The sequence below is a fragment of the Bombina bombina genome, chromosome 3, assembly GCF_027579735.1.
Source record: "Bombina bombina isolate aBomBom1 chromosome 3, aBomBom1.pri, whole genome shotgun sequence".
Classification (NCBI taxonomy): Eukaryota; Metazoa; Chordata; class Amphibia; order Anura; family Bombinatoridae; genus Bombina; species Bombina bombina.
The window spans coordinates 1,274,837,084-1,274,862,680 of record NC_069501.1 but is presented as its reverse complement, the minus strand read 5'-3'; positions in this window follow the sequence as shown (position 1 = coordinate 1,274,862,680).

Below are 25,597 nucleotides of genomic sequence, written 5' to 3'. Positions count from 1 at the left end.
ACAGCAGATATTTTACAGAGGCAGCAGTATAGTGTATCATTACAGCAGATAGTATACAGAGGCAACAGTATAGTGTCACATTACAGCAGATAGTTTACAGAGGCAGCAGTATAATGTCAAATTACAGCAGATATTTTACAGAGGAAGCGGTATAGGGTCACATTACAGAAGATTGGTTACAGAGGCAGCAGTATAGTGTCACATTACAGCAGATAGTTTACAGAGGCAGATGTATAGTGTCTCATTACAGCAGATAGTTTTTAGAGGCAGCAGCATAATGTCATATTACAGCAGATAGTTTACAGAGGCAGCAGTATAGTATCACATTACAGCAGATAGTTTATAGAGGCAGCAGTATAGTGTATCATTACAGCAGATAGTTTACAGAGGCAGCAGTATAGTGTCTCATTACATCAGATAGTTTTTAGAGGCAGCAGCATAATGTCATATTACAGCAGATAGTTTACAGAGGCAGCAGTATAGTATCACATTACAGCAGATAGTTTATAGAGGCAGCAGTATAATGTAGCATTACAGCAGATAGTTTACAGAGGCAGCAGTATAGTGTCACATTATAGCAGATAGTTTACAGAGGCATCAGTATAGTGTCTCATTACAGCAGATAGTTTTTAGAGGCAGCAGCATAATGTCATATTACAGCAGATAGTTTACAGAGGCAGCAGCATAGTATCATATTACAGCAGATAGTTTATAGAGGCAGCAGTATAGTGTATCATTACAGCAGATAGTTTACAAAGGCAGCAGTATAGTATCACATTACAGCAGATAGTTTATAGAGGCAGCAGTATAGTGTATCATTACAGCAGATAGTTTACAAAGGCAGCAGTATAGTATCACATTACAACCGATAGTTTACAGAGGCAGCAGCATAGTGTATCATTACAGCAGATAGTTTATAGAGGCAGCAGTATAGTGTATCATTACAGCAGATAATTTACAGAGGCATCAGTATAGTGTAGCATTATAGCAGATAGTTTACAGAGGCAGAAGTATAGTGTCTCATTACAGCAGATAGTTTACAGAGGCAGCAGTACAATGTCACATTACAGCAGATAGTTTACAGAGGCAGAAGTATGTCTCATTACAACAGATAGTTTACAGAGGCAGCAGTATAGTGTCCCATTACAGCAGATTATTTACAGAGGCAGTGGTATAGTGTATCATTACAGAAGATATTTTACAGAGGCAGCAGCATAGTGTATCATTACAGCAGATAGTTTACAGAGGCAGAAGAATAGTGTATCATTACAGCAGATAGTTTACAGAGGCAGAAGTATAGTGTCTCATTACAGGAGATAGTATACAGAGGCAACAGTATAGTGTCACATTACAGCAGATAGTTTACAGATGCAGCAGTATAATGTCACATTACAGCAGATAGTTTACAGAGGAAGCGGTATAGGGTCACATTACAGAATATTGGTTACAGAGGCAGCAGTATAGTGTCACATTACAGCAGATAGTTTACAGAGGCAGCAGTATAGTATCACATTACAACAGATAGTTTATAGAGGCAGCAGCATAGTGTATCATTACAGCAGATAGTTTATAGAGGCAGCAGTATAGTGTATCATTACAGCAGATAGTTTACAAAGGCAGCAGTATAGTATCACATTACAACAGATAGTTTATAGAGGCAGCAGCATAGTGTATCATTACAGCAGATAGTTTAAAGAGGCAGCAGTATAGTGTATCATTACAGCAGATAATTTACAGAGGCATCAGTATAGTGTAGCATTACAGCAGATAGTTTACAGAGGCAGCAGTATAGTGTATCATTACAGCAGATAGTTTACAAAGGCAACAGTATAGTGTCACATTACAGCAGATAGTTTACAGAGGCAGCAGCATAGTGTATCATTATAGCCATTAGTTTATAGAGGCAGCAGTATAGTGTATCATTACAGCAGATAGTTTACAGAGGCAGTAGTATAGTGTAGCATTACAGCAGATGGTTTATAGAGGCATCAGTATAGTGCCACATAAAAGCAAATAGTTTATAGAGGCAGCAGTATAGTTTATCATTACAGCCGATAGTTTACAGAGTCTGAAGTATAGTGTCACATTACAGCAGATAGTTTAAAGAGGCAGCAGTATAATGTCACATTACAGCAGATAGTTTACAGATGCATCAGTATTGTGTCACATTACAGCAGATAGTTTACAGAGGCAGCAGCATAGTGTTTCATTACAGCAGATAGTTTACAGAGGCAGAAGTATAGTCTCTCATTACAGTAGATAGTTTATAGAGGCCGCAGTATAGTGTATCATTACAGCAGATAGTTTACAGAGGCAGATGTAAAGTGTCACATTACAGCAGATAGTTTAAAGAGGCAGCAGTTTAATGTCACATTACAGCAGATAGTTTACAGAGGCATCAGTATTGTGTCACATTACAGCAGATAGTTTACAGAGGCAGCAGCATAGTGTATCATTAGAGCAGATAGTTTATAGAGGCAGCAGTATAGTGTATCATTACATCAGATAATTTACAGAGGCAGATGTAAAGTGTCACATTACAATAGATAGTTTAAACAGGCAGCAGTATAATGTCACATTACAGCAGGTACTTTACAGAGGCAGCAGTATAGTGTCACTAACAGCAGATGGTTTATAGAGGCATCAGTATAGTGCCACATAAAAGCAAATAGTTTATAGAGGCAGCAGTATAGTGTCACATTACAGCAGATAGTTTACAGAGGCAGCAGTATAGTGTCACATTACAGCAGATAGTTTACAGAGGAAGTAGTATAGTGTCACATTACAGCAGATAGTTTACAGAGGCAGCAGCATAATGTCACATTACAGCAGATAGTTTACAGAGGCAGCAGTGTAGTGTATCATTACAGCAGATAGTTTACAGAGGCATCAGTATAGTGTAGCATTACAGCAGCTAGTTTACAGAGACAGAAGTATAGTGTCTCATTACAGCAGATAGTTTACAGAGGCAGCAGTATAGTGTATAATTACAGCAGATAATTTACAAAGGCAGCAGTATAGTGTCACATTACAGCAGATAGTTTACAGAGGCAGCAGCATAGTGTATCATTACAGCAGATAGTTTACAGAGGCATCAGTATAGTTAAGCATTACAGCAGATAGTTTACAGAGGCAGCAGTATAGTGTCACATTACAGCAGATAGTTTACAGAGGCAGCAGCATAATGTCACATTACAGCAGATAGTTTACAGAGGCAGCAGTGTAGTGTATCATTACAGCAGATAGTTTACAGAGGCATCAGTATAGTGTAGCATTACAGCAGCTAGTTTACAGAGGCAGAAGTATAGTGTCTCATTACAGCAGATAGTTTACAGAGGCAGCAGTATAGTGTATAATTACAGCAGATAATTTACAAAGGCAGCAGTATAGTGTCACATTACAGCAGATAGTTTACAGAGGCAGCAGCATAGTGTATCATTACAGCAGATAGTTTACAGAGGCATCAGTATAGTTAAGCATTACAGCAGATAGTTTACAGAGGCAGCAGTATAGTGTCACATTACAGCAGATAGTTTACAGAGGCAGATGTAAAGTATCACATTACAGCAGATAGTTTAAAGATGCAGCAGTATAATGTCACATTATAGCATATAGTTTATAGAGGCAACAGTATAGTGCCACATAAAAGCAGATAGTTTATAGAGGCAGTAGTATAGTGTCACATTACAGCAGATAGTTTACAGAGGCAGCAGTATAGTGTCACATTATAGCATATAGTTTATAGAGGCAACAGTATAGTGCCACATTATAGAAAATAGTTTATAGAGGCAGCAGTATAGTGTCCCATTACAGCAGATAGTTTACAGAGGCAGCAGTTTAGTGTCTCATTACAGCATATAGTTTACAGAGGCAGCAGTATAGTGTCACATTACAGCAGATAGTTAATAGAGGCAGCAATATAGTGTCTCATTACAGCAGATAGTTTACAGAAGCAGCTGTATTGTATCTTATTACAGCAGATAGTTTATAGAAGCAGCATTATAGTATATCATTACAGCAGATAGTTTACAGAGGAAGCAGTATAGTGTCACTTTAAAGCAGATAGTTTACAGTGGCAGCAGTATAGTGTCACATTACAGCAGATAGTTTACAGAGGCAGAAGTACAGTGTATCATTACAGCAGATAGTTTATAGAGGCAGCAGTATAGTGTCACATTACAGCAGATAGTTTACAGAGACAGCAGTATAGTGTCACATTATAGCAGATATTTTACAGCACAGGTTACGCCTTAGCTAGTCATGTGCTGTAGCTATCAGTACAATGTAACTACCCAGCAGTGCACAGGTTAACTAGATATGCACTGTAACCATCAGTATAATGTAACTACCAGCAGTACAAAGGTTAAACCTTAGCTAGACATGTGCTGTAACCATCAGTATAATGTAACTACCCAGCAGTGCACAGGTTAAACCTTAACTAGACATAAGCTGTAACCATCAGTATAATGTAACTACCCAGCAGTGCACAGGTAAAACCTTAGCTAGACATGTGCTGTAACCATCAGTATAATGTAAATACCCAGCAGTGCACAGGTTAAACCTTAACTAGACATGCGCTGTAACCATCAGTATAATGTAACTACCCAGCAGTGCACAGGTTAAACCTTAGCTAGACATGTGCTGTAACCATCAGTATAATGTAACTACCCAGCAGTGCACAGGTTAAACCTTAGCTAGACATGTGCTGTAACCATCAGTATAATGTAACTACCCAGCAGTGCACAGGTTAAACCTTAGCTAGACATGCACTGTAACCATCAGTATAATGTAACTAATCAGCAGTGCACAGGTTAAACCTTAGCTAGACATGTGCTGTAACTATCACTATAATGCAACTAATCAGCAGTGCACAGGTTAAACCTTAGCTAGACATGTGCTGTAACTATCACTATAATGTAACTACTCAGCAGTGCACAGGTTAAACCTTAGCTAGACATTTGCTGTAACCATCAGTATAATGTAACTACCAGCAGTGCACAGGTTAAACCTTAGCTAGACATGTGCTGTAACCATCAGTATAATGTAACTACCAGCAGTGCACAGGTTAAACCTTAGCTAGACATGTGCTGTAACCATCAGTATAATGTAACTACCCAGCAGTGCACAGGTTAAACCTTAGCTAGACATTTGCTGTAACCATCAGTATAATGTAACTACCCAGCAGTGCACAGGATAAACCTTAGCTAGACATGTGCTGTAACCATCAGTATAATGTAACTACCCAGCAGTGCACATGTTAAACCATAACTAGACATATGCTGTAACCATCAGTATAATGTAACTACCCAGCAGTGCACAGGTTAAACCATAACTAGACATATGCTGTAACCATCAGTATAATGTAAATACCCAGCAGTGCACAGGTTAAACCTTAGCTAGACATGTGCTGTAACCATCAGTATAATGTAACTACCCAGCAGTGCACAGGTTAAAACCTTAGCTAGACATGTGCTGTAACCATCAGTATAATGTAACTACCCAGCAGTGCACATGTTAAACCATAACTAGACATATGCTGTAACCATCAGTATAATGTAACTACCCAGCAGTGCACAGGTTAAACCATAACTAGACATATGCTGTAACCATCAGTATAATGTAAATACCCAGCAGTGCACAGGTTAAACCTTAGCTAGACATGTGCTGTAACCATCAGTATAATGTAACTACCCAGCAGTGCACAGGTTAAACCTTAGCTAGACATGTGCTGTAACCATCAGTATAATGTAACTACACAGCAGTGCACAGGTTAAACCTTAGCTACATATGTGCTGTAACCATCAGTATAATGTAACTACACAGCAGTGCACAGGTTAAACCTTAGCTAGAAATGCGCTGTAACCATCAGTATAATGTAACTACCCAGCAGTGCACAGGTTAAACCTTAGCTAGACGTGCTGTAACCATCAGTATAATGTAACTACCCAACAGTGCACAGGTTAAACCTTAGCTAGACATGTGCTGTAACCATCAGTATAATGTAACTACTCAGCAGTGCACAGGTTAAACCTTAACTAGACATGTGCTGTAACCATCAGTATAATGTAACTACTCAGCAGTGCACAGGTTAAACCATAGCTAGATATGTGCTGTAACCATCAGTATAATGTAACTACACGGCAGTGCACAGGTTAAACCTTAGCTAGACATGTGCTGTAACCATCAGTATAACGTAACTACCCAGCAGTGCACAGGTTAAACCTTAGCTAGACATGCGCTGTAACCATCAGTATAATGTAACTACCCAGCAGTGCACAGGTTAAACCTTAACTAGACATGCACTGTAACCATCACTATAATGTAACTACCCAGCAGTGCACAGGTTAAACCTTAACTAGACATGCACTGTAACCATCAGTATAATGTAACTACCCAGCAGTGCACAGGTTAAACCTTAACTAGACATGTGCTGTAACCATCAGTATAATGTAACTACACAGCAGTGCACAGGTTAAACCTTAGCTAGACATTTGCTGTAACCATCAGTATAATGTAACTACACAGCAGTGCACAGGTTAAACCTTAGCTAGACATGTGCTGTAACCATCAGTATAATGTAACTACCAGCAGTGCACAGGTTAAACCTTAGCTAGACTTGCGCTGTAACCATCAGTATAACTTAACTACTCAGCAGTGCACAGGTTAAACCTTAACTAGACATGTGCTGTAACCATCAGTATAACGTAACTACCCAGCAGTGCACAGGTTAAACCTTAGCTAGACATGCGCTGTAACCATCACTATAATGTAAATACCCAGCAGTGCACAGGTTAAACCTTAGCTAGACATTTGCTGTAACCATCAGTATAATTTAACTACCCAGCAGTGCACAGGTTAAACCTTAGCTAGACATTTGCTGTAGCCATCAGTATAATGTAAATACACGGCAGTGCACAGGTTAAACCTTAGCTAGACATGTGCTGTAACCATCAGTATAATGTAACTACCCAGCAGTGCAAAGGTTAAACCTTATCTAGACATGTGCTGTAACCATCAGTATAATGTAACTACCCAGCAGTGCACAGGTTAAACCTTAGCTAGACATGTGCTTTAACCATCACTATAATGTAACTACCCAGCAGTGCACAGGTTAAACCTTAGCTAGACATGTGCTGTAACCATCAGTATAATGTAACTACCCAGCAGTGCACAGGTTAAACCTTAGCTAGACATGTGCTGTAACCATCAGTATAATGTAACTACCCAGCAGTGCACAGGTTAAACCTTAGCTAGACATGCGCTGTAACCATCAGTACAATGTAACTACCCAGCAGTGCACAGGTTAAACCTTAACTAGACATGCGCTGTAACCATCACTATAATGTAACTACCCAGCAGTGCACAGGTTAAACCTTAGCTAGACATGTGCTGTAACCATCACTATAATGTAACTACCCAGCAGTGCACAGGTTAAACCTTAGCTAGACATGTGCTGTAACCATCAGTATAATGTAACTACCCAGCAGTGTACAGGTTAAACCTTAACTAGACATGCGCTGTAACCATCAGTATAATGTAACTACCAGCAGAGCACAGGTTTAACCTTAGCTGTACATGTGCTGTAACCATCAGTATAATGTAAATACCCAGCAGTGCACAGGTTAAACCTTAGCTAGCCATGCGCTGTAACCATCACTATAATGTAACTACTCAGCAGTGCACAGGTTAAACCTTAACTAGACATGTGCTGTAACCATAAGTATAATGTAACTACCCAGCAGTGCACAGATTAAAACTTAGCTAGGCATGTGCTGCAACCATCAGTATAATGTAACTATCCAGCAGTGCACAGGTTAAACCTTAGCTAGACATGTGATGTAACCATCAGTATAAAGTAACTATCAGCAGTGCACAGGTAAAACCTTAGCTGGACATTTGCTGTAACCATTAGTATAATTTAACTACCCAGCAGTGCACAGGTTACACCTTAGCTATACATGTGCTGTAACCATCAGTATAATGTAACAACCCAGCAGTGCACAGGTTAAACCTTAGCTGGATATTTGCTGTAACCATCAGTATAAGGTAACTACCCAGCAGTGCACAGGTTAAACCTTAGCTAGACATGTGCTGTAACCATCACTATAATGTAACTATCAGCAGTGCACAGGTTAAACCTTAGCTGTACATGCGCTGTAACCATCACTATAATGTAACTACTCAGCAGTGCACAGGTTAAACCATAGCTGGACATGTGCTGTAACCATCACTATAATGTAACTACCCAGCAGTGCACAGGTTAAACCTTAGCTAGACGTGCTGTAACCATCAGTATAATGTTACTACCCAGCAGTGCACAGGTTAAACCTTAGCTGTACATGCGCGGTAATTATCAGTATATTGTAACTACCCAGCAGTGCACATGTTAAACCCTAACTAGACATGTGCTGTAACCATCAGTATAATGTAACTACCCAGCAGTGCACAGGTTAAACCTTAGCTAGACATGTGCTGTAACCATCAGTATAATGTAACTACCCAGCAGTGCACAGGTTAAACCTTAACTAGACATGCGCTGTAACCATCACTATAATGTAACTACCCAGCAGTGCACAGGTTAAACCTTAGCTAGACATGTGCTGTAACCATCACTATAATGTAACTACCCAGCAGTGCACAGGTTAAACCTTAACTAGACATGCGCTGTAACCATCAGTATAATGTAACTACCCAGCAGTGCACAGGTTAAACCTTAACTAGACGTGTGCTGTAACCATCAGTATAATGTAACTACCCAGCAGTGCACAGATTAAACCTTAACTAGACATGCGCTGTAACCATCAGTATAATGTAACTACCCAGCAGTGCACAGGTTAAACCTTAACTAGACATGTGCTGTAACCATCAGTATAATGTAACTACCCAGCAGTGTACAGGTTAAACCTTAACTAGACATGCGCTGTAACCATCAGTATAATGTAACTACCAGCAGAGCACAGGTTTAACCTTAGCTGTACATGTGCTGTAACCATCAGTATAATGTAAATACCCAGCAGTGCACAGGTTAAACCTTAGCTAGCCATGCGCTGTAACCATCACTATAATGTAACTACTCAGCAGTGCACAGGTTAAACCTTAACTAGACATGTGCTGTAACCATAAGTATAATGTAACTACCCAGCAGTGCACAGATTAAAACTTAGCTAGGCATGTGCTGCAACCATCAGTATAATGTAACTATCCAGCAGTGCACAGGTTAAACCTTAGCTAGACATGTGCTGTAACCATCAGTATAAAGTAACTATCAGCAGTGCACAGGTTAAACCTTAGCTGGACATTTGCTGTAACCATTAGTATAATTTATCTACCCAGCAGTGCACAGGTTACACCTTAGCTATACATGTGCTTTAACCATCAGTATAATGTAACAACCCAGCAGTGCACAGGTTAAACCTTAGCTGGATATTTGCTGTAACCATCAGTATAAGGTAACTACCCAGCAGTGCACAGGTTAAACCTTAGCTAGACATGTGCTGTAACCATCACTATAATGTAACTATCAGCAGTGCACAGGTTAAACCTTAGCTGTACATGCGCTGTAACCATCACTATAATGTAACTACTCAGCAGTGCACAGGTTAAACCTTAGCTGGACATGTGCTGTAACCATCACTATAATGTAACTACCCAGCAGTGCACAGGTTAAACCTTAGCTAGACGTGCTGTAACCATCAGTATAATGTTACTACCCAGCAGTGCACAGGTTAAACCTTAGCTGTACATGCGCGGTAATTATCAGTATATTGTAACTACCCAGCAGTGCACATGTTAAACCATAACTAGACATGTGCTGTAACCATCAGTATAATGTAACTACACGGCAGTGCACAGGTTAAACCTTAGCTAGACATGTGCTGTAACCATCAGTATAATGTAACTACCCAGCAGTACACAGGTTAAACCTTAACTAGACATGCGCTGTAACCATCACTATAATGTAACTACCCAGCAGTGCACAGGTTAAACCTTAGCTAGACATGTGCTGTAACCATCACTATAATGTAACTACCCAGCAGTGCACAGGTTAAACCTTAACTAGACATGCGCTGTAACCATCAGTATAATGTAACTACCCAGCAGTGCACAGGTTAAACCTTAACTAGACGTGTGCTGTAACCATCAGTATAATGTAACTACCCAGCAGTGCACAGGTTAAACCTTAACTAGACATGTGCTGTAACCATCAGTACAATGTAACTACCCAGCAGTGCACAGGTTAAACCTTAACTAGACATGTGCTGTAACCATCAGTATAATGTAACTACCCAGCAGTGCACAGGTTAAACCTTAGCTGGACATGTGCTGTAACCATCAGTATAATTTAACTACTCAGCAGTGCACAGGTTAAACCTTAGCTGGACATTGCTATAATGTTGCTCAGGTGTGACTGTGACACTAAGGGACAGTAGAACAGACTCCTGTCCCCAGTTACTCTTTGCTTTGTAAACATGTTAATAAGAGTTGCTGCATCCTCACAGCTCCACAGGACATTAAATGTACCTACTGACCTTATCAGCTACAGCTGGCCTCTAATTAGCTACCTTACTCTTGGGATTACTTAGTGTAGAACCACTGTGTATAATGTGAGTAGCTAAAGAATAATCTGTAAAATTTCTAAAGATAACACAAAGCCTGCAGTGTACTCGGCTCTGTGACTTGCTGCTAAGTCTCTGCACAAGAACCTAACTAGTAACTAATACAAGTGTTTACAGCATACTGCAGACATGTTTAGCTGCCAGACACGTACCCCCCAAATCCCCTATATGCATGATGTTATATCTATATCTCTATCTATATCTATCTAAATCTGTCTATTATTTATCTATCTATATTTATCTATCTAAATCTGTCTATTTTCTATCTATTATCTATGTATCTGTCTGTTTATCTTTATTTCTATCTAGTCTATCTATACAATATCTCTCTATCATCTCTTTAACAATCTATCGATATAACTATCTATATCGTATCTATCTATACCACTCTATCTCTCTCTCTATGTATCTCTATCACTCTCAATCTATAATCTATCGTCTGTCTATATATCTATCTATCAATCATCTATCTATCTATCAATCTATAATATATCCATCTACCTATCTCTAACTCTCTATAATCTATTTATCTTTATCTATCATTATATATCATCTATCTATCTATCATTACAATAGATAGTTTACAAAAACTTCAAGATAAAGTGAATAATTACAACAGATAGTTTACAGATTCATCAGTATAGTGTCACATTACAGCAGATAGTTTACAGAGGCAGAAGTATAATGTATCATTACAACAAATAGTTTACAGAGGCAGCAGTATAGTGTATCTTTACAGCAGATAGTTTACAGATTCAGCAGTATAGTTTCATATTACAGCAGATAGTTTACAGAGGTAGTAGTATAGTGTATCAATACAACAAATAGTTTACAGAGGCAGCAGTATAGTGTATCTTTACAGCAGATAGTTTACAGATTCAGCAGTATAGTTTCATATTACAGCAGATAGTTTACAGAGGCAGCAGTATAGTGTCACATTAGAGCAGATATTTTACAGTTGCAGAAGTATAGTGTCTCATTACAGCAGATAGTTTACAGAGGCAGAAGTATAATGTATCATTACAACAAATAGTTTACAGAGGCAGCAGTATAGTGTATCTTTACAGCAGATAGTTTACAGATTCATCAGTATAGTGTCACATTACAGCAGATAGTTTACAGAGGCAGAAGTATAATGTATCATTACAACAAATAGTTTACAGAGGCAGCAGTATAGTGTATCTTTACAGCAGATAGTTTACAGATTCAGCAGTATAGTTTCATATTACAGCAGATAGTTTACAGAGGCAGCAGTATAGTGTCACATTAGAGCAGATATTTTACAGTTGCAGAAGTATAGTGTCTCATTACAGCAGATAGTTTATAGAGGCAGCAGTATAGTGTCACATTTACAGCAGATAGTTTACAGAGGCAGCAGTTTAATGTCACATTACAGCAGATAGTTTATAGAGGCAGCAGTATAATGTCACATTACACCAGATAGTTTACAGAAGCAGCAGTATAATGCCACATTACAGCTGATAGTTTAAAGAGTCAGCAGTATAGTGTAGCATTACAGCAGATAGTTTACAGAGGCAGCAGTATAGTGTCACATTAGAGCAGATATTTTACAGTTGCAGAAGTATAGTGTCTCATTACAGCAGATAGTTTACAGAGGCAGAAGTATAGTGTCTCATTACAGCAGATAGTTTACAGAGGCAGCAGTATAGTGTCACATTACACCAGATAGTTTACAGAGGCAGCAGTATAATGTCACATTACAGCAGATAGTTTACAGAGGAAGCAGTATAATGTCACATAACAGAAGATTGGCTACAGAGGCAGCAGTATAGTGTCACATTACAGCAGAGAGTTTACAGAGGCAGATGTATAGTGTCACATTACAGCAGATAGTTTATAGAGGCAGCAGTATAGTGTAGCATTACAGCAGATAGTTTATAGAGGCAGCAGTATAGTGTCACATTTACAGCAGATAGTTTACAGAGGCAGAAGTATAGTGTCTCATTAAAGCAGATAGTTTTTAGAGGAAGCAGCATAATGTCACAACACAGCAGATAGTTTACAGAGGCAGCAGTATAGTGTATCATTACAGCAGATAGTTTACAAAGGCACCGGTATAGTGTCACATTACAGCAGATGGTTTACAGAGGCAGCAGCATAGTGTATCATTACAGCAGATAGTTTATAGAGACAGCAGTATAGTGTATCATTACAGCAGATAGTTTACAGAGGCACCAGTATAGTGTAGCATTACAGCACATAGTTTACAGAGGCAGAAGTATAGTTTCTCATTACAGCAGATAGATTGTAGAGGAAGCAGTACAGTGTCACATTACAGCAGATAGTTTACAGAGGCAGCAGTATAATGTCACATTACAGCAGATAGTTTACAGAGGCAGCAGTATAGTGTATCATTACAGCAGATAGTTCACAAAGGCAGCAGTATAGTGTCACATTACAGCAGATAGTTTACAGAGGCAGCAGCATAGTGTATCATTACAGCAGGTAGTTTATAGAGGCAGCACTATAGTGTATAATTACAGCAGACCGTTTACAGAGGCATCAGAATAGTGTAGCATTACAGCAGATAGTTTACAGAGGCAGAAGTATAGTGTCACATTACAGCAGACAGTTTACAGAGACAGCAGCTTAGTGTATCATTACAGCAGATAGTTTATAGAGGCAGATGTAAAGTGTCACATTAGAGCAGATAGTTTAAAGAGGCAGCAGCATAATGTCACATTACAGCAGATAGTTTACAGAGGCATCAGTATAGTGTCAAATTATAGCAGATAGTTTACAGAGGCAGCAGCATAGTGTATCATTACAGCAGATAGTTTATAGAGGCAGCATTATTGTATATCATTAAAGCAGATAGTTTACAGAGGCAGATGTAAAGTGTCACATTACAGCAGATAGTTTAAAGAAGCAGCAGTATAATGTCACAATACAGCAGATAGTTTACAGAGGCAGCAGTATAGTGTCAAATTACAGCAGATATTTTACAGAGGCAGCAGTATAGTGTCACATTACAGCAGCTAGTTTATAGAGGCACCAGTATAGTGCCACATAAAAGCAGATAGTTGATAGAGGCAGCAGTATAGTGTCACATTACAGCAGATAGTTTACAGAGGCAGTAGTATAGTATCACATAAAAGCAGATAGTTTACAGAGGCAGCAGAATAGTGTAGCATTACAGCAGATAGTTTACAGAAGCAGCAGTATAGTGTCTCATTAGAGCAGATAGTTTACAGAGGCAGCAGTATAGTGTCACATTACAGCAGATAGTTTACAGAGGCAGAAGTATAGTGTCTCATTACAGCAGTATAGTTTACAGAGGTATCAGTATAGTGTCTCATTACAGCAGATAGTTTTCTGAGGCAGCAGTATAGTGTCTCATTACAGCAGATAGTTTACAGAGGCATCAGTATAGTATCACATTTTACAGCAGATAGTTTATAGAGGCAGCAGTATAGTGTCTCATTACAGCAGATAGCTAACAGAAACAGCAGTATAGTATATCATTACAGCAGATAGTTTACAGAAGCAGCATTATAGTATATTATTACAGCAGATAGTTTACAGAGGCAGAAGTATAGTGTCTCATTAAAGCAGATAGTTTACAGAGGCATCAGTATAGTGTCACATTACAGCAAATAGTTTACATAGGCAGCAGTATAGTGTCACTTTACAGCAGATAGTTTACAAAGGCAGCAGTATAGTGTCACATTACAGTGGATAGTTTACAGAGGCAGCAGTATAGTGTATCATTAAAGCAGATAGTTTATAGAGGCAGCAGTACAGTGTTACAATAAAGCAGATAGTTTACAGAGGCAGAAGTATAGTGTCTCATTACAGCAGATAGTTTACAGAGGCATCAGTATAGTGTCACATTACAGCAAATAGTTTACATAGGCAGCAGTATAGTGTCACTTTACAGCAGATAGTTTACAAAGGCAGCATTATAGTGTCACATTACAGTGGATAGTTTACAGAGGCAGCAGCATAGTGTATTATTACAGAAGATAGTTTATAGAGACAACAGTATAGTAAATCATTACAGCAGATAGTTTATAGAGGCAGATGTAAAGTGTCATATTACAGCAGATAGTTTACAGAGGCAGCAGTATAGTGTCAAATTACAACAGATAGTTTACAGAGGCAGTAGTATAGTGTTACATTACAGCAGATAGTTTATAGAGGAATCAGTATAGTGCCACATAAAAGCAGATAGTTTATAGAGACAGCAGTAAAGTGTCACATTACAGCAGATAGTTTACAGAGGCAGAAGTATAGTGTCACATTACAGCAGGCAGTTTACAGAGACAGCATCTTAGTGTATCATTACAGCAGATAGTTTATAGAGGCAGATGTAAAGTGTTAAATTATAGCAGATAGTTTACAGAGGCAGCAGCATAGTGTATCATTACAGCAGATAGTTTATAGAGGCAGCATTATAGTATATCATTACAGCAGATAGTTTACAGAGGCAGATGTAAATTGTCACATTTCAGCAGATAGTTTAAAGAAGCAGAAGTATAATGTCACAATACAGCAGATAGTTTACAGAGGCAGCAGTATAGTGTCAAATTACAGCAGATATTTTACAGAGGCAGCAGTATAGTGTCACATTACAGCAGATAGTTTATAGAGGCACCAGTATAGTGCCACATAAAAGCAGATAGTTTATAGAGGCAGCAGTATAGTGTCACATTACAGCAGATAGTTTACAGAGGCTGCAGTATAGTCACATTACAGCAAATAGTTTACAGAGGCAGTAGTATAGTATCACATAAAAGCAGATAGTTTACAGAGGCAGCAGAATAGTGTAGCATTACAGCAGATAGTTTACAGAAGCAGCAATATAGTGTCTCATCACAGCAGATAGTTTACAGAGGCAGCAGTATAGTTTCACATTACAGCAGTATAGTTTATAGAGGCAGCAGTATAGTGTCTCATTACAGCAGATAGCTAACAGAAGCAGCAGTATAGTATCTCATTACAGCAGATAGTTTACAGAAGAAGCATTATAGTATATTATTACAGCAGATAGTTTACAGAGGCAGAAGTATAGTGTCTCATTACAGCAGATAGTTTACAGAGGCATCAGTATAGTGTCACATTACAGCAAATAGTTTACATAGGCAGCAGTATAGTGTCACTTTACAGCAGATAGTTTACAAAGGCAGCAGTATAGTGTCACATTACAGTGGATAGTTTACAGAGGCAGCAGTATAGTGTATCATTAAAGCAGATAGTTTACAGAGGCAGCAGTACAGTGTTACAATAAAGCACATAGTTTACAGAGGCAGAAGTATAGTGTCTCATTACAGCAGATAGTTTACAGAGGCATCAGTATAGTGTCACATTACAGAAAATAGTTTACATAGGCAGCAGTATAGTGTCACTTTACAGCAGATAGTTTACAAAGGCAGCAGTATAATGTCACATTACAGTGGATAGTTTACAGAGGCAGCAGCATAGTGTATCATTACAGCAGATAGTTTATAGAGGCAGATGTAAAGTGTCATATTACAGCAGATAGTTTAAAGAAGCAGCAGTATAATGTCACATTACAGCAGATAGTTTACAGAGGCAGCAGTATAGTGTCAAATTACAACAGATAGTTTACAGAGGCATCAGTATAGTGTTACATTACAGCAGATAGTTTATAGAGGAATCAGTATAGTGCCACATAAAAGCAGATAGTTTATAGAGGCAGCAGTAAAGTGTCACATTACAGCAGATAGTTTACAGAGTCAGCAGTATAGTGTCACATTACAGCAGATAGTTTACAGACGCAGCAGTATAGTGTCACATTACAGCAGAAAGTTTACAGGGGTAGCAGTACAGTGTAGCTTTACAGCAGTTAGTTTACAGAAACAGCAGTATAGTGTCTCATTACAGCAGATAGTTTACAGAGGCAGCAGTATAGTGTCACATTACGCAGATAGTTTACAGAGGTAGAAGTATATTATATCATCACAGAAGATAGTTTACAGAGGCAGGAGTATAGTGTCTCATTACAGCAGATAGTTTACAGAGGCAGCAGTATAGTGTCTCATTACAGCAGATAGTTTACAGAGGCAGCAGTATAGTGTCTCATTACAGCAGATAGTTTACAGAAGCAGCAGTATATTATCTCATTACAGCAGATAGTTTACAGAAGCAGCATTATAATATACCATTATAGTAGATAGTTTACAGAGGCAGAAGTATAGTGTCTCATTACAACAGATAGTTTACAGAGGCATCAGTATAGTGTCACATTACAGCAGATAGTTTACAGAGTCAGCAATATAGTGTATCATTACAGCAGATTATTTATAGAGGCAGCAGTATAGTGTCTCATTACAGCAGATAGTTTACAGAAGTAGCAGTATAGTATCTCATTAGAGCAGATAGTTTACAGAAGCAGCATTATAATATATCATTACAGCAGATAGTTTACAGAGGCAGAAGTATAGTGTCTCATTACAGCAGATAGTTTACAGAGGCATCAGTATAGTGTCACATTACAGCAAATAGTTTACAGAGGCAGCAGTATAGTGTCACTTTACAGCAGATAGTTTACAAAGGCAGCAGTATAGTGTATCATTACAGCAGATAGTTTACAGAGGCAGCAGTATAGTGTTACAATACAGCAGATATTTTACAAAGGAAGCAATATAATGTAACAGTTCAGAAGATTGTTTACAGAAGCAGCAGTATATTGTCACATTACAGTAGATAGTTTAGAGAGGCAGCAGTATAGTGTATCATTTCAGCAGATAGTTTACAGAAGCAGCAGTATAGTGTCACGTTACAGTTGATAGTTTATAGAGGCAGCAGTATAGTGTCACAATACAGCAGATAGTTTACAGAGGCAGAAGTATAGTGTCTCATTACAGCAGATAGTTTACAGAGGCAGAAGTATAGTGTCTCATTACAGCAGATAGTTTACAGAGGCAGCAGTATAGTGTCACATTACACCAGATAGTTTACAGAGGCAGCAGTATAATGTCACATTACAGCAGATAGTTTACAGAGGAAGCAGTATAATGTCACATAACAGAAGATTGGCTACAGAGGCAGCAGTATAGTGTCACATTACAGCAGAGAGTTTACAGAGGCAGATGTATAGTGTCACATTACAGCAGATAGTTTATAGAGGCAGCAGTATAGTGTAGCATTACAGCAGATAGTTTATAGAGGCAGCAGTATAGTGTCACATTTACAGCAGATAGTTTACAGAGGCAGAAGTATAGTGTCTCATTAAAGCAGATAGTTTTTAGAGGAAGCAGCATAATGTCACAACACAGCAGATAGTTTACAGAGGCAGCAGTATAGTGTATCATTACAGCAGATAGTTTACAAAGGCACCGGTATAGTGTCACATTACAGCAGATGGTTTACAGAGGCAGCAGCATAGTGTATCATTACAGCAGATAGTTTATAGAGACAGCAGTATAGTGTATCATTACAGCAGATAGTTTACAGAGGCACCAGTATAGTGTAGCATTACAGCACATAGTTTACAGAGGCAGAAGTATAGTTTCTCATTACAGCAGATAGATTGTAGAGGAAGCAGTACAGTGTCACATTACAGCAGATAGTTTACAGAGGCAGCAGTATAATGTCACATTACAGCAGATAGTTTACAGAGGCAGCAGTATAGTGTATCATTACAGCAGATAGTTCACAAAGGCAGCAGTATAGTGTCACATTACAGCAGATAGTTTACAGAGGCAGCAGCATAGTGTATCATTACAGCAGGTAGTTTATAGAGGCAGCACTATAGTGTATAATTACAGCAGACCGTTTACAGAGGCATCAGAATAGTGTAGCATTACAGCAGATAGTTTACAGAGGCAGAAGTATAGTGTCACATTACAGCAGACAGTTTACAGAGACAGCAGCTTAGTGTATCATTACAGCAGATAGTTTATAGAGGCAGATGTAAAGTGTCACATTAGAGCAGATAGTTTAAAGAGGCAGCAGCATAATGTCACATTACAGCAGATAGTTTACAGAGGCATCAGTATAGTGTCAAATTATAGCAGATAGTTTACAGAGGCAGCAGCATAGTGTATCATTACAGCAGATAGTTTATAGAGGCAGCATTATTGTATATCATTAAAGCAGATAGTTTACAGAGGCAGATGTAAAGTGTCACATTACAGCAGATAGTTTAAAGAAGCAGCAGTATAATGTCACAATACAGCAGATAGTTTACAGAGGCAGCAGTATAGTGTCAAATTACAGCAGATATTTTACAGAGGCAGCAGTATAGTGTCACATTACAGCAGCTAGTTTATAGAGGCACCAGTATAGTGCCACATAAAAGCAGATAGTTTATAGAGGCAGCAGTATAGTGTCACATTACAGCAGATAGTTTACAGAGGCAGTAGTATAGTATCACATAAAAGCAGATAGTTTACAGAGGCAGCAGAATAGTGTAGCATTACAGCAGATAGTTTACAGAAGCAGCAGTATAGTGTCTCATTAGAGCAGATAGTTTACAGAGGCAGCAGTATAGTGTCACATTACAGCAGATAGTTTACAGAGGCAGAAGTATAGTGTCTCATTACAGCAGTATAGTTTACAGAGGTATCAGTATAGTGTCTCATTACAGCAGATAGTTTTCTGAGGCAGCAGTATAGTGTCTCATTACAGCAGATAGTTTACAGAGGCATCAGTATAGTATCACATTTTACAGCAGATAGTTTATAGAGGCAGCAGTATAGTGTCTCATTACAGCAGATAGCTAACAGAAACAGCAGTATAGTATATCATTACAGCAGATAGTTTACAGAAGCAGCATTATAGTATATTATTACAGCAGATAGTTTACAGAGGCAGAAGTATAGTGTCTCATTAAAGCAGATAGTTTACAGAGGCATCAGTATAGTGTCACATTACAGCAAATAGTTTACATAGGCAGCAGTATAGTGTCACTTTACAGCAGATAGTTTACAAAGGCAGCAGTATAGTGTCACATTACAGTGGATAGTTTACAGAGGCAGCAGTATAGTGTATCATTAAAGCAGATAGTTTATAGAGGCAGCAGTACAGTGTTACAATAAAGCAGATAGTTTACAGAGGCAGAAGTATAGTGTCTCATTACAGCAGATAGTTTACAGAGGCATCAGTATAGTGTCACATTACAGCAAATAGTTTACATAGGCAGCAGTATAGTGTCACTTTACAGCAGATAGTTTACAAAGGCAGCATTATAGTGTCACATTACAGTGGATAGTTTACAGAGGCAGCAGCATAGTGTATTATTACAGAAGATAGTTTATAGAGACAACAGTATAGTAAATCATTACAGCAGATAGTTTATAGAGGCAGATGTAAAGTGTCATATTACAGCAGATAGTTTACAGAGGCAGCAGTATAGTGTCAAATTACAACAGATAGTTTACAGAGGCAGTAGTATAGTGTTACATTACAGCAGATAGTTTATAGAGGAATCAGTATAGTGCCACATAAAAGCAGATAGTTTATAGAGACAGCAGTAAAGTGTCACATTACAGCAGATAGTTTACAGAGGCAGAAGTATAGTGTCACATTACAGCAGGCAGTTTACAGAGACAGCATCTTAGTGTATCATTACAGCAGATAGTTTATAGAGGCAGATGTAAAGTGTTAAATTATAGCAGATAGTTTACAGAGGCAGCAGCATAGTGTATCATTACAGCAGATAGTTTATAGAGGCAGCATTATAGTATATCATTACAGCAGATAGTTTACAGAGGCAGATGTAAATTGTCACATTTCAGCAGATAGTTTAAAGAAGCAGAAGTATAATGTCACAATACAGCAGATAGTTTACAGAGGCAGCAGTATAGTGTCAAATTACAGCAGATATTTTACAGAGGCAGCAGTATAGTGTCACATTACAGCAGATAGTTTATAGAGGCACCAGTATAGTGCCACATAAAAGCAGATAGTTTATAGAGGCAGCAGTATAGTGTCACATTACAGCAGATAGTTTACAGAGGCTGCAGTATAGTCACATTACAGCAAATAGTTTACAGAGGCAGTAGTATAGTATCACATAAAAGCAGATAGTTTACAGAGGCAGCAGAATAGTGTAGCATTACAGCAGATAGTTTACAGAAGCAGCAATATAGTGTCTCATTACAGCAGATAGTTTACAGAGGCAGCAGTATAGTTTCACATTACAGCAGTATAGTTTATAGAGGCAGCAGTATAGTGTCTCATTACAGCAGATAGCTAACAGAAGCAGCAGTATAGTATCTCATTACAGCAGATAGTTTACAGAAGAAGCATTATAGTATATTATTACAGCAGATAGTTTACAGAGGCAGAAGTATAGTGTCTCATTACAGCAGATAGTTTACAGAGGCATCAGTATAGTGTCACATTACAGCAAATAGTTTACATAGGCAGCAGTATAGTGTCACTTTACAGCAGATAGTTTACAAAGGCAGCAGTATAGTGTCACATTACAGTGGATAGTTTACAGAGGCAGCAGTATAGTGTATCATTAAAGCAGATAGTTTACAGAGGCAGCAGTACAGTGTTACAATAAAGCACATAGTTTACAGAGGCAGAAGTATAGTGTCTCATTACAGCAGATAGTTTACAGAGGCATCAGTATAGTGTCACATTACAGAAAATAGTTTACATAGGCAGCAGTATAGTGTCACTTTACAGCAGATAGTTTACAAAGGCAGCAGTATAATGTCACATTACAGTGGATAGTTTACAGAGGCAGCAGCATAGTGTATCATTACAGCAGATAGTTTATAGAGGCAGATGTAAAGTGTCATATTACAGCAGATAGTTTAAAGAAGCAGCAGTATAATGTCACATTACAGCAGATAGTTTACAGAGGCAGCAGTATAGTGTCAAATTACAACAGATAGTTTACAGAGGCATCAGTATAGTGTTACATTACAGCAGATAGTTTATAGAGGAATCAGTATAGTGCCACATAAAAGCAGATAGTTTATAGAGGCAGCAGTAAAGTGTCACATTACAGCAGATAGTTTACAGAGTCAGCAGTATAGTGTCACATTACAGCAGATAGTTTACAGACGCAGCAGTATAGTGTCACATTACAGCAGAAAGTTTACAGGGGTAGCAGTACAGTGTAGCTTTACAGCAGTTAGTTTACAGAAACAGCAGTATAGTGTCTCATTACAGCAGATAGTTTACAGAGGCAGCAGTATAGTGTCACATTACGCAGATAGTTTACAGAGGTAGAAGTATATTATATCATCACAGAAGATAGTTTACAGAGGCAGGAGTATAGTGTCTCATTACAGCAGATAGTTTACAGAGGCAGCAGTATAGTGTCTCATTACAGCAGATAGTTTACAGAGGCAGCAGTATAGTGTCTCATTACAGCAGATAGTTTACAGAAGCAGCAGTATAGTATCTCATTACAGCAGATAGTTTACAGAAGCAGCATTATAATATACCATTATAGTAGATAGTTTACAGAGGCAGAAGTATAGTGTCTCATTACAACAGATAGTTTACAGAGGCATCAGTATAGTGTCACATTACAGCAGATAGTTTACAGAGTCAGCAATATAGTGTATCATTACAGCAGATTATTTATAGAGGCAGCAGTATAGTGTCTCATTACAGCAGATAGTTTACAGAAGTAGCAGTATAGTATCTCATTAGAGCAGATAGTTTACAGAAGCAGCATTATAATATATCATTACAGCAGATAGTTTACAGAGGCAGAAGTATAGTGTCTCATTACAGCAGATAGTTTACAGAGGCATCAGTATAGTGTCACATTACAGCAAATAGTTTACAGAGGCAGCAGTATAGTGTCACTTTACAGCAGATAGTTTACAAAGGCAGCAGTATAGTGTATCATTACAGCAGATAGTTTACAGAGGCAGCAGTATAGTGTTACAATACAGCAGATATTTTACAAAGGAAGCAATATAATGTAACAGTTCAGAAGATTGTTTACAGAAGCAGCAGTATATTGTCACATTACAGTAGATAGTTTAGAGAGGCAGCAGTATAGTGTATCATTTCAGCAGATAGTTTACAGAAGCAGCAGTATAGTGTCACGTTACAGTTGATAGTTTATAGAGGAAGCAGTATAGTGTCACAATACAGCAGATAGTTTACAGAGGCAGAAGTATAGTGTCTCATTACAGCAGATAGTTTACAGGGGCAGCAGTATAGTGTCACATTACAGCAGATAGTTTACAGAGGTAGCAGTATAGTGTAAAATTACAGCAGATAGTTTACAGAGGCAGATGTAAAGTGTCACATTACAGCAGATAGTTTAAAGAGGCAGCAGTATAATGTCACATTACAGCAGATAGTTTACAGAGGCATCAGTATAGAGTCACGTTACAGCAGATAGTTTACAGGGGCAGCAGTATAGTGTCACATTACAGCAGATAGTTTACAGAGGAAGAAGTATAATGTCACATTACAGCAGATAGTTTACAGAGGAAGCAGTATAGTGTCACATAACAGAAGATTGGTTACAGAGGCAGCAGTATAGTGTCACATTACAGCAGATAGTTTACAGAAGCAGATATATAGTGTCTCATTACAGCAGATAGTTTATAGAGTCAGCATTATAGTGCAGCATTACAGCAGATAGTTTATAGAGGCAGCAGTATAGTGTCACATTACAGCAGATAGTTTACAGAGGCATCAGTATAGTGTCTCATTACAGCAGATAGTTTTTAGAGGCAGCAGCATAATGTCACAATACAGCAGATAGTTTACAGAGGCAGCAGTATAGTGTATCATTACAGCAGATAGTTTACAAAGGCAGCAGTATAGTGTCACATTACAGAAGATTGTTTACAGAGGCAGCAGCATAGTGTATCATTACAGCAGATAGTTTATAGAGACAGCAGTATAGTGTATCATTACAGCAGATAGTTTACAGAGGCAGATGTAAAGTGTAGCATTAAAGCAGATAGTTTACAGAGGCAGAAGTATAGTGTCACATTACAGCAGACAGTTTACAGAGGCAGCAGCTTAGTGTATCATTACAGCAGATAGTTAATAGAGGCAGCAGTATAGTGTATCATTACAGCAGATAGTTTACAGAGGCAGATGTAAAGTGTCACATTACAGCAGATAGTTTAAAGAGGCAGCAGTATAATGTCACATTACAGCAGATAGTTTACAGAGGCATCAGTATAGTGTCACATTACAGCAGATAGTTTACAGAGGCAGCAGCATAGTGTATCATTACAGCAGAAAGTTTATAGAGGCAGCAGTATAGTATATCATTACAGCAGATAGTTTACAGAGGCAGATTTAAAGTGTCACATTACAGCAGATAGTTTAAGAAGCAGCAGTATAATGTCACATTACAGCAGATAGTTTACAGAGGCAGCAGTATAGTGTCAAATTACAGGAGATAGTTTATAGAGGCACCAGTATAGTGCCACGTAAAAGCAGATAGTTTATAGAGGCAGCAGTATGGTGTCACATTACAGAAGATAGTTTACAGAGGCTGCAGTATAGTGTCACATTACCGCAGTCAGTTTACAGAGGCAGATGTATAGTGTCTCTTTACAGCAGATAGTTTACAGAGGCAGCAGTATATTGTCACATTACAGTAGATAGTTTATAGAGGCAGCAGTAGAGTGTATCATTACAGCAGATAGTTTACAGAGGCAGCAGCATAGTGTATCATTACAGCAGGTAGTTTATAGAGGCAGCAGTATAGTGTATCATTACAGCAGATAGTTTACAGAGGCAGTAGTATAGTGTCACATTGCAGCAGATAGTTTACAGAGGCAGCAGTATAGTGTAGCATTACAGCAGATAGTTTACAGAAGCAGCAGTATAGTGTCTCATTGCAGCAGATAGTATACAGAGGCAGCAGTATAGTGTCAAATTACAGCAGATAGTTTACAGAGGCAGAAGTATAGTGTCTCATTACAGCAGATAGTTTACAGAGGTATCAGTATAGTGTATCATTACAGAAGATAGTTTACAGAGGCAGCAGTATAGTGTCTCATTACAGCAGATAGTTTACAGAGGCAGCAGTATAGTGTCTCACTACAGCAGATAGTTTAACCCCTTAATGACCACAATGTACCCTGTATGTCACTGGTCGTTAAGGGTTTTTTCAGGACATAATAGCACAAGTCTAGCCGGAAAACGCTATTAATGCCCTCCCTCCACCAGGCTTTGTGGAATAGAGCCGTCTCAATGCTGGTGGCAAGACCGCGCTATAAAACAATCACGTCCCAAAAAAAGGCCAGCGACATACAGGGTACGTCGCTGGTCCTTAAGGGGTTTTAAAGAGGCATCAGTATAGTATCACATTGCAGCAGATAGTTTATAGAGGCAGCAGTATAGTGTCTCATTACAGCAGATAGCTTACAGAAGCAGCAGTATAGTATCTCATTACAGCAGATAGTTTACAGAAGCAGCATGATAGTATATCATTACAGCAGATAGTTTACAGAGGCAGAAATATAATATTTAATTACAGCAGATAGTTTACAGAGGCATCAGTATAGTGTCACTTTATAGCAGATAGTTTACAAAGGCAGCAGTAAAGTGTCACATTACAGTGGATAGTTTACAGAGGCAGCAGTGTAGTGTATCATTACAGCATATAGTTTACAGAGGCAGCAGTGTAGTGTTACAATACAGCAGATAGTTTACAAAGGCAGCAATATAATGTAACATTTCAGAAGATAGATTACAGAAGCAGCAGTATATTGTCACATTACAGTAGATAGTTTATATAGGCAGCAGTATAATGTCACATAACAGCAGATAGTTTACAGAGGCAGCAGCATAGTGTATCATTACAGCAGGTAGTTTATAGAGGCAGCAGTATAGTGTATCATTACAGCAGGTAGTTTATAGAGGCAGCAGTATAGTGTAGCATTAAAGCAGATAGTTTACAGAGGCAGAAGTATAGTGTCACATTACAGCAGATATTTTACAGAGGCAGCAGCATAGTGTGTCATTACAGCAGATAGTTTATAGAGGCAGCAGTATAGTGTATCATTACAGCAGATAGTTTACAGAGGCAGATGTAAAGT